This window comes from Bubalus kerabau, chromosome 5 (genome assembly GCF_029407905.1).
Source record: "Bubalus kerabau isolate K-KA32 ecotype Philippines breed swamp buffalo chromosome 5, PCC_UOA_SB_1v2, whole genome shotgun sequence".
In the NCBI taxonomy this organism is placed as follows: Eukaryota; Metazoa; Chordata; class Mammalia; order Artiodactyla; family Bovidae; genus Bubalus; species Bubalus kerabau.
This window is the reverse complement of record NC_073628.1, coordinates 128,922,567-128,932,832: the sequence shown is the minus strand read 5'-3', so window position 1 is coordinate 128,932,832 and position 10,266 is coordinate 128,922,567. Positions and strand designations below refer to the sequence as shown.

The window sequence follows — 10,266 nt, the reverse complement described above, 5'->3', positions numbered from 1 at the left end:
AATCTACTGCTTTACTCTGACTACCTCACTTTACAGAAGAGGAGTTTGAGAATAAGAGAGGATAAGTGACTCATACAAGATGACACAGCAAATCGCTGGCCCAAGCCAAATCGGAGCCCTGGTCTCTTCTTCCCCACCCTACTCTGGCTCTCTTTGGAGGAAGACGTTTTTTTTGAAAGCCATGACTCAGTGGTTTCTCCTCTTTCTCCTGGGTTTACCAAAGTAAACCCAGCAGAATCCCACAGTGTTCTGGCTCTCAAAGCAAAGAGTCCCATCTCTCCCCACCAAGGCCTGGCTCTTTGGAGTTGCCCTGCCATCTATACCTGACAAGTCAGGGCAGCCAGTGGAGGAGGGAAGCAGCTTACTGGAGCAAGGTAAAAGTAAGGAGCGTTCCCAGAGGCAAGATGGGGGTTGGCTGTGGAATCATTCCACAGATGGACAGGCAAGTGCCTGCAAGACCTCAGAATTCCTGGTCTCCAAGGAGGGGCCCGGTTGACTCACCAGGGCACTTACAGACAGCTTACTTCAAGCTGATTTGCAGCAGGCATGCTAGGGCAGCAGCAGGTCACAGCTGAAAAGGGAAGTTTGTCATGGGCAGGAGCAAAGCAGGAGCTGGAGGAAGTGCGTGGAGGCAGGGCGGATAGTCTCCTACAAAAATCTGTGACACTCTGAGGCCAGCAAGCTTGGGTCAGGGGGTGATTCAAGAAGACATGGTCCCTGGCTCCAAGAATGTGCGATCTGGAGAGGTTGTGAAGAGGTAAAAGAGCAGCATGAAACACCTGGACAACAATACAAGGCAACATGGAATTAAAAGCCAGATGGAAGGGTTCAGAATGTTATGGCCACAGCAGGTTGGTGCCAAAGAGATCACCATGGGTTGGAACAGCTGAAGAAAAAAAAAAAATCCATTATGAAGGCCATTCAACAGCATAGAGGAAGGGTAGAATAAGATAGGAGGAGAGAAATAAGTCAGAGATGCTGGTTCATGGGGTCAGAAGAACCGTGGGTGCTATACGCAGCATCTAGAGGGGCACACATGAATACCTCTTTAAGAAAGCAAGGGAGGGCATGGTTGGCTTGGAATCAGAGTCCCAGCAAAACCAAGACCGATCCAGTCTAGTCTAGACCAATTCAAGTCTGCCTCTCCATTTCCACAGGGTTTTCCTAATTTCTCAAGTTGTTGGGTAAGTCCAAGAGCTCTGTAGGATACAGGCAACAGAAGAAATGCCAAGCTCCAGTTCTAGTGGTCCTGAGCCAAGTTCAGAGTCACATGTCAAAAGAAAGGTCAATATCCATGCACTGTCTATGGCTCTGGCTAAAGCCGCCCTCCTCGAAGACTTGGATATGCTCAAGGAACAGAATCGGATTAGCCCTAAGAAGGACATCAACCCCAGAGATTCAGAGTGACTAAATGGTATGCTGGAAACCACTCGGTTATGAAAGAGAAATCCATCACCTCCTTCCTCCTTACTCCTATCTCTGGTCTGACCCCAACTAAAGAGCGAGTCTTGTTAAAATCTCATCCCTGACTCACAGTCTTCCCACATCTACATTTCTGAGGTAGGTAAGTGTGAGTGAAACCCAAAGATGCACTGCTCAGTCTCTAAACCTAAGGATGGAATTGCAAAGCCTTCCATTTGCTACCTCACCACCTCATCACCCACCTCCAGGGCACCATCTTCAGACCCCGACACTGTGTTCCACCAAAACAACTCAGCAGCTTGGCATTCTTCAAGCTCATTGGGATTCCCAAGGATTGTAAATAAAAAATCGTGGAATCTGATCCCTTGACCTTTGTCTCTCTCTGGTGCGTTCTAGGCTCATAACCTTCCTCCTGTCCTCAGAAACCTGATTTGGATTCTTTCTGAAGTCTATCTTCAACCTTTTGAGGAGTTAAGTTATACATTAATAGTCATCTAAGACTGTTGCAGCTGAAGGGAACCTTAAGAGTTTGTCTTTCTACCTCCATCACTTGACATATGAGAAAACTAAGATCCACAGATGTGGAAGGATTTGTCCAGGGACACACAGATCCTTGAGAGCAAGTGTGGGGCTGGAATTCTGGTCTTCTAACTCCCAGACCTCAGGGAGTTTGAATCACTTTATAGGAAGGTGGCATTATTGCCCAAGACCCTACCTGGCCTCCACTTAACCATATCTCTGGGGCCATTTGCAAGTGAAGACACATGTCTGATGGCCACATGTCCCAGGGATCTTGGTGGTGAGAGGGAGAAGAGCCTGGATCAGCTATTTGATATCATTTTTACTTCACTTTAAGACACAGACAGAGATGCTGAGTTAAGGGGCTGACCTAGATGACACACCTTTACTGCATAGTCACCTCAAAAAGGAAGATAAGGCAACCTGCATCATTAAAGAGTGAACTGGCAGAGTTTTAATCGTGTGATTAATTCAGATCCACTCCCTGATGCTTCTTTTCAGACACTCAAACCACTCATTGTCTGCAACCGTTTTCTCAAGCCCCGAGCAACAAAAATCCCACGCTCACTCCGTCCTCGATTCTGCTGGAAAGAATCTGTGTGGGTCTGGCAGGCTGTCTCCAGTGAAATGAGCCCTCGGCTAAGAGCCCAGGACACCTGAGTTTACTTGTTATTCGCTGAGTAACCTTGAGCAAGTGGGTTTGCCTCTCTCTGCCTTTCACCTGCGTGGGAGAGTTAAGGCAGAGGCAGAGAAGTAAACAAGACAAACTTCCCAGATGCCTTTCAGCACAAGGAAGTCTGTGACATTGGCTGATAGCAATAGCCTTCTCTGTTTCCATTTAGGGCAGAATGAGAGCATGGGAAACTAATATTTGCGAACCATTCACCATGTGCCAAGGATTATGCTAGAGCTCACACCTGTGACATGGCATCAGGTAAGTCCCAGATGTGGAAACAGTGATCAGAAATGTAAAGTTGTTCACCCAAAGTAGCATAGTTAATGAACAAGGAAGCGGGGGGTTTTAATAAGTTTCTCCAACCCAAAAGACCTTATTTTTAGCATTACATCACACTGCCTTCAAAAAAAGATGATTTCATGTTACTGAGAGATGGAGGGGTGGGGTGGATGCAAATTGAGAGAGGGACCTCAGAGACCCAAGGATACAAATCATTCGAAAGCCATCAGTCAAGAAGGTTAAATGAGTGATGAGGACTGGAGGGTGAGTGGTAATCTCATTGCCTTCCTGAAATGACCTGAGATTCAGTTCAGTTCAGTCGCTCAGTCATGTCCGACTCTTTGCGACCCCGTGAACCGCAGCACACCAGGCCTCCCTGTCCATCACCAACTCCTGGAATCCACCCAAACCCATATCCATTGAGTCGGTGATGCCATCCAACCATCTCATCCTCTGTCGTCCCCTTCTCCTCCTGCCCTCAATCAAAGTATAGTAAACAAGGGCTTCCAGCCCAAAATGGACAGATTTTTTTTTTTTTTTTTCAGGAGAAGCTGAAATGTGGAATTTTATGTGAAACCACCTTATTTACATCTGTAGCCCTAACCCATTCCCAGGTTCAACCCACAGACTCTAGTTTATAAATTTTGGACATTGAGAATAAACTCTTCACCACAGGAGTGAGAAAGACTGAATCATTTCACTTTGGGACCTTATAAAGGCCTCATCTCTGATTTCCTTTTCAGAGAAAGTGAATCTTCTGGAATGTTCAGAGTTAGGATACAAGGGTGCTGTGATTCAACCAACCCCACTAAATCCCTTGGGCTCATACCAGCGATTGCTTTCTCCCTTGGGGAGTCGAGGGGAGCCATATATGCCACTAAAACCAGAACGAGTACCCTTTTTTTCTAATAAGCAACAAATTATTTGAGGAGGACTTGGTTGAAAACTAGTTCTACCCCTATAGTTAAATCCAATTATACCATAATTACAGGGAGTCTGCACACATCAGAGCTTAGCTGGAAAAGAATAGGAACACCGCAGGTCTTCAAAACACTGGCCGGAGGTAAGCCTATAATTTCACCTACCGTCGACCTGGCAGAACCTTCATGGGAAAGAAGACACACTTAGCTCTTGACTCTCCGTCGGAGGAAACCCAGCGGCTGCCCCTTGGCCCCTGTGTGGCATTGGCTCTCACAGCTCAGAAAAGACAGGAGCAGGGAAGCGTCTCTATTTCCTTTTAAACTGTCTGAGGAATAAGAATAAGACACGTATCTTCAGGCCCAAACAGAAAGAAGCGCTAGGCCTATGCAGAAATAGGAAAAGTCTCATTGTTAAATCATTACCATTCCCTACTTTTATTATGTTTTTTTCTTGTGGTGGAGATGAAGGGGGCCCTTAAAGACACAAAGAAATAAATGATAAATAAATACATCTACAAGAAAACCTTTGGAAGTGCCTCTTCTTCACTGCAAAAAGTCCATTTACATGCTCACTTTCATTCTCACATGGACCCCCCGCCCCCCATCCTCACATTTAAGGGAAATGTTAAACTGCTGTCCTGGCGACAACATGATCGAGAGGCAGAAGACCTTTACAATAGCTTAGAAGGTCTGACACGGGCACTATAACAACAGCACATTTTGTTCATAATATTCTTCTGCTGCAAGTGCGCGGACATGTGCCGCTGTTGGAACCTTCTCTGCAGTCTTCACACACACTCCAGGCTTCACTCTGAAGGAACTTCTAGCTGAGTACCCACGGGGTTGGGGGCTGGGGTGGATATGCTCAGGACTTTGCTGAGGACAAGGTTGACTCTGTAGAAGTAATACCATGCTATAATTCCTCCCTAATCCCCACCTCATTTTTATCACAAAAGATGTGACTGAGAGGAAGGGACATTTTAGTCAATTCATCACGCAGACGGTAAACCCTGACACCGTACAGGGCACTGAGCTGGGTTCTGTGGGGAAGAGGAAAATGACATCGAAAATGTTCCCTACGAAAATGTGCTGGGAAGAGTAACGGCAAAAGCCCTGGCCCCAGGTCAGGAAAAATCTCTTCAATCTCAATCCTCACACTTCCCAGTTAGGTTACCTCATACGGCCTGCTGAACCTCAGTTTCCATATCTGCGCGATGTCTGTGCCGTGTGGACTATACAGGCCTGGCATAGTTATCATAAGAGAGCTATTCATGGAGGGAAGAGTGTGATCAAAAGCACAGAGTTAAACAAACAGACGTATGGACGGCCTCCTCTGGAAACAGGAAGCAGCCCAGGGGAACCAGAGCTTGGCCCTGAAGAGGGCCCTCCCATCCCTGCCCCAACATGCTGAGCCTTACTGAGGAGAAACTAGGCCAGGAAGCCAGCCTTGGGGAAGTAACACGGAGAACCAGTGAAGGGGGAAAGGTGGGGTCAGAGATGGGCTGGGAAACCCTGACCACCAGCGCCCAGGAGGACCCTGATTCGCAGCGTGGTGTCGGTCCTCCCGCTGCAGCTGATTTCAAGCGACCAACATATGTAACAGCCAGATGGGAAACTACTTCCTGAAATGCTAACAACTGGCTCTTACAGCTGCGGTGTATCTCTAGGTTGAGTTGAAAACTGGGGAAGTCCCCCAGGTCCTCCTCATCTAACACAGAACCAGAAACAGGGCCCACCTAGCAACTTCCTGAGTCCATACCACTCTGCTTTTTAATGCTTGGGGACCTCAGGTGTGATCAACACTCTTAATGATTCTGAAGTCCTTCATGGTTTCAGGGAAATATTTCCAGGCCTTTCCAGGCGTCACTCTTACGTCCTTTTTACAGGTCAGGAAACAAGAGTGACCTGTGACTTGGGTAAATTGCACAATTAGCAATGAATGGAGTCTGACCCCTCTGCCCACCTCAGAGGACCTGAGACCTGGTTCAGCCCACTTCAGTAAGAATGGTCCTTCTCCAGCTCCTCCCCGTCCTGCACTTCCAATGAAGCTTAATAGACTTAGGTCATCCATTCTCCTAGCCTTTGAAAAGTGAATCCCCTGGTTCCCAGTGGAGTTTGGGCCCTCTTCTTCCTCATCGCCCCCTCATCCGCCACCCCCCCAACCCAGTGTCATAAACCCTGAACTGCTCACATGCTTCTCTCCACTGGGAAGGCACTGCAATCTCATCACCTCCACCCAATTTGCTTCAGTCCTGCCGCGTGTTCCTGCTTATTAAATTGTAGGATTATCCCCCTCCACTGCAGCGACAGGGCTCCCAGACTGGTTTATTGCTCTATTGCTCAGAACTGCTGAACTCAGCACCGACGTGGGCTTCTCCAGCACTCGGCACGATAGATGAGCTGGCACTCGCCAGCGTCGGGTGAGAGCTGAGACCTGTGCTCTGAGCCCCCAAATGACTCCCTAACCTGAAGGGTTGGTCTCTTAATTGTTTCATCTAAGAGTTCCAGGTATGAGAAGAGAGACCCAAACTTGGCTCACCGCGCCCTCGAACAACTCAGCGAGGGTTGGAACCTTTCACAGAATAGTTTTGCCACTGTCCAATCCTCCCCCTCTTTTTCTACCTCCTTCATTTTGCCCACCTAATTGCCTTTCTGTGACTAGTACGTAAACCAGGCTAAAATGCCATGATGTTATTAATTAGCTGCAGGTACCTGTGTGCACACACACACTTATGCACGCACCAACCCTTCCCAGTGCTGAGCTAAGCATTCTAGAGGCCTCAGGTCTGCCTGTCTCCATTTACCAGCTCACCAGTCAGTTTCTCCCCATTACAATTTGCCCCTCTCCTGCCAATCTTCCCTCTTTATTTAGCAGATTCTAACTGGCATCTCATGAAACGTACAAAAACACGCACTGAGGCAGCCAGCGGAGATCGCCAAATTTGATTACCTGCGCCGATCCATCTCGCTGAGGTGCTGATGAAGTTTAGCTTAGATCTTTTTTCCTCCTCTACAGGGTGGGCTCTTTCAATCCCCTCCCACCCTTCACTCCAGACCCCCCGGGTAGTAAACCTGCTGTCTGGGCAGTGACCCAGGGTACAGCTTGCACCTTTTCATCTTTTACTTTAGGAGGAAGACAACCTGCCCACGCCTGCTCAGCTCTGCCGCCCCGAGGAGTCCCCACACCAAATCCTCTCTTTTCTCCGGTTGGCACATGTCCTCTTGCATTTCTGAGCTCATCGGGGTGGCACCTCTCTGTGACGTCCTCCTGATCCTCTAGGCAGGAACAGAGGCTCCTCTCTCTCGGCCGCTACTGGCTAACGCAGGGGCTCCATCCGTGCCCCTCCCTCCTGTAGCCCAGATCACCATGCTTGCTCCCTCACTGCACTGGAAAGCCTTTGTGTCCCAGGGCTGAATCTGAGTCATCCATCGATCTCCAGCATCTGATGGAGTATCTGGCACATAGTAGGTGCACAATAAAGGTTGAGTGAAGATCTCAATTAACAAATGGCACCTGTCTCTCCTCTGGTCTTCAAACCCTCTAATTCTCCAAATGGTGAGGGTCAGGAGTCAAGGACAGAGGAAGATGCAAGCTCTCTCTAGCTCAGTGTTTTTGGATTCCCCTCTTGGTGTCAAGGGGCTTCTGAGGTGGTGCAGTGGTAAAGAATCCACTTGCCAACACAGGAGATGCAAGAGACTCAGGTTCGATCCCTGGGTGGAAAAGATCCCCTGGGTAAGGAAATGACAACCCACTCCAGTACTCTTGCCTGGAGAATTCCATGGACGGAAGAGCCTGGAGGGCGACAGTTCATGGGGTCGCACAGAGTCAGACATGACTGAGCACACACCGTGCTGGGTGTTGAATAACCTGAACCGCTTTAGCTTATCCAAGCCTATTCTATTAAGAATGCTCCCCCACCCCTCTGCTGTCCACAAGTAGTATTCAGATGTTGACAGAGTAAAATAAAATCTGCAACAAGCATTCTCCAGGGAAATGGAATTTCCCCTAACCCACAAAACCTCCAGGCAAGTTGGAGAGATGTTTAGGGGAGAAGATAACTGCAGGAAATGCCCAGAGTGGTTGCTGTGCTATGCTGTGCTAAGTCACTCAGTCGTGTCCGACTCTTTGTGACCCCACGGACTGTAGCCCGCCAGGCTTCTCTGTCCATGGGATTCTCCAGGCAAGAATCCTGGAGTGGGTAGCCATGCCCTCCTCCAGGGGATCTTCCCAACCCAGGGATCGAACCCGGGTCTCCTGCATTGCAGGCAGATTCTTTACCGCCTGAGCCACCAGGGAGACAACGACTTGGCTCTCACCTGCTACAATGTCCCCTGGGCCCCTCTTCTGCCCAGTGAGGGCACAGGGCATGCATCAAAGTCAAGTCTCTCACCTGAAGGACTAGATTAGGCCCTGGGAGGGAGGGGTCTGGGAGAGGAGATCCACAAAAGACAGGCTTCACCCCCTGTCCAATCTCTGGAGAACACACCCACCTCCAGAATGAGGGCCCTCCAGCCCAGAAATGGAAGAGTAGACAGCAAGCTGTCAGAGCCCCCAGGGCAGGAAAAGAGCTGGTCTGGAAACTCTGGGACCATACTGGAGTGAAATCCAATACGGTTCTGATCCATACTGGAGCGAAATGGGGGCAGGTGGGTGGGGGAGGGGTGTTAGCGCCGGACCCCAAGTCTCCCGTTCAGAGCTCTCCCCTACCTTCACCCAGTCAACAAATGTTTACTGAGGACTTACCCCGAGCCAGGAACTTCTACGCGCTGGCTTCCCTTTCTTTTAAGAGGTTCATGATCTCGAGAGAGAGAAAGGCAAGAAATCAATACCCATAAAGTGACGTGTTACAGAGGCGTGCACCAGGTCACAAGATCGTGTGTGCAGAGTGGGGATGTGGCCTTAGGAAACAGCCAACATACTAAGGGCTGGCTAGTGAACAGCAACCCCAGACTACACTCCTGGGGACACAGCACTGGCACCAGGCAAGTCAACTACGGGGCTACAAAGGCATTCACGATGGCAGAAAGAGGCCTCAACATGATTTACGGACTTGGGTTTAGCCCTTTGGCTCCACCTGTTCAGACACGTGTTCTGTACCTCCTAGTGGTGTATGCAGAAAGCATGCCTCGTCCTCCACTTTGGGGTGAGACTTCACCCTCTTCTGGGGGCTACGCTGACTCCAGAACCATCTGGTTTCCTTTGCTGCCTGCCTGTGCCCTCTGCGGTCTGTTTCTGAGAAGGTACTTCTATGAGGAACTGCTGATAGGAAAAAAACGCAACCCCTCATCCTATCCTGTGAGACCACTAAGAACAAACATAAACCCCTTTTACATGGCGTTATCTTCAGGTATTTGAAAACAGCAATCATATCCTTCCCTCCACACCCCAGCCATCACTTCCCCGGACTAAATAGCCCCTGTCTCTTAATCCTTTCTCAGAGTGAAGTGACCTATTTTCAAGTCCACTCACCATTCTGATCACTTTTTTCTCACTTTCAGACTTGTGTGGACCCTTCTTTATATGTGAAACCACAGTCAAACCTAATAAACCAAGTATAATCTATCTGAGCACTACTGAGCAGAGTAGAAATATCACCTCCCTCATTTTCCAGCTTGTATTTCTAATAATACAACCAAAGATAGAGCTTCCTCTTTAGGCAGCCACAACGTTAGGACAACGTTCAGTCCCACAAAGTGAAAGTGTTAGTTGCTTAGTTGTGTCTGACTCTTTGCAATCCCATGGACCGCAGTCCACTAGGCTCCTCTGTCCATGGGATTTTTCAGGCAAGAATACTGGAGTGGGTTGCCATTCCCTTCTCCAGGGGATCTTCCGGACCCAGGGATCAAACCCAGTCTCCTGTGTTGCGGGCAGACTCTTTACCATCTGAGCCACTAGGGAAGCCCCAGCTTACCCTAAACTCAAATCCTAAGTTTTGTCTTCTATGTTGCCACTAAGTCATATTTTCTCCACCCTACATTTGTGCAGTTACTTTCTGGGCCAAAGTATAGAACCAGGCAGAAGCAGGTGAGTTAGCATGTTTCCCTCCGGACTTTGGGCCCTGAGAAACCTCTCAGGGAGCCTTCCTCCTGGTTCCTCACGATGTGAGGATCTGTGGGCAGATCTGGAGCCCCAGAACCAGTGGTAAGCTGGTAACAAAGACTCCAGTCCGCAGGATGTCCAAGGGGCACTTAGACATGGGGCTGGAGGTCAGAGCAGAGGGAAAGGTGCTAGGTTTCCAGGACCCAGAGAGGCATGTGGGGACCAAGGTCCTCCACAGCAGACCAGGCTTGGCTCAGCGTGGGGACGGGAGGAGTTGGGATCGGTCCAACCAAACTGTGCGGCTCAGCTGGAGAAAGTGAGCAAACACCGTTAGAAGAGCCAGCCCCTGAGTTCAGAGGAGAGCCCCATGCTCTGAGCTCAGCAACTCTGCCATCCCATTCCCTTCTCAA

General features: G+C 49.2%; 1 long non-coding RNA gene across 1 annotated transcript; it reads left to right on the top strand.

Annotated features, from left to right (window-relative positions):
• Window positions 1-283: 283 nt before the first annotated feature.
• LOC129654090 (uncharacterized) lies at window positions 284-4,133 on the top strand. The gene is made up of 3 exons (XR_008715404.1): window positions 284-374; window positions 2,784-2,875; window positions 3,888-4,133. It is a non-coding gene; the product is annotated as an uncharacterized LOC129654090 (long non-coding RNA).
• Window positions 4,134-10,266: the final 6,133 nt, after the last annotated feature.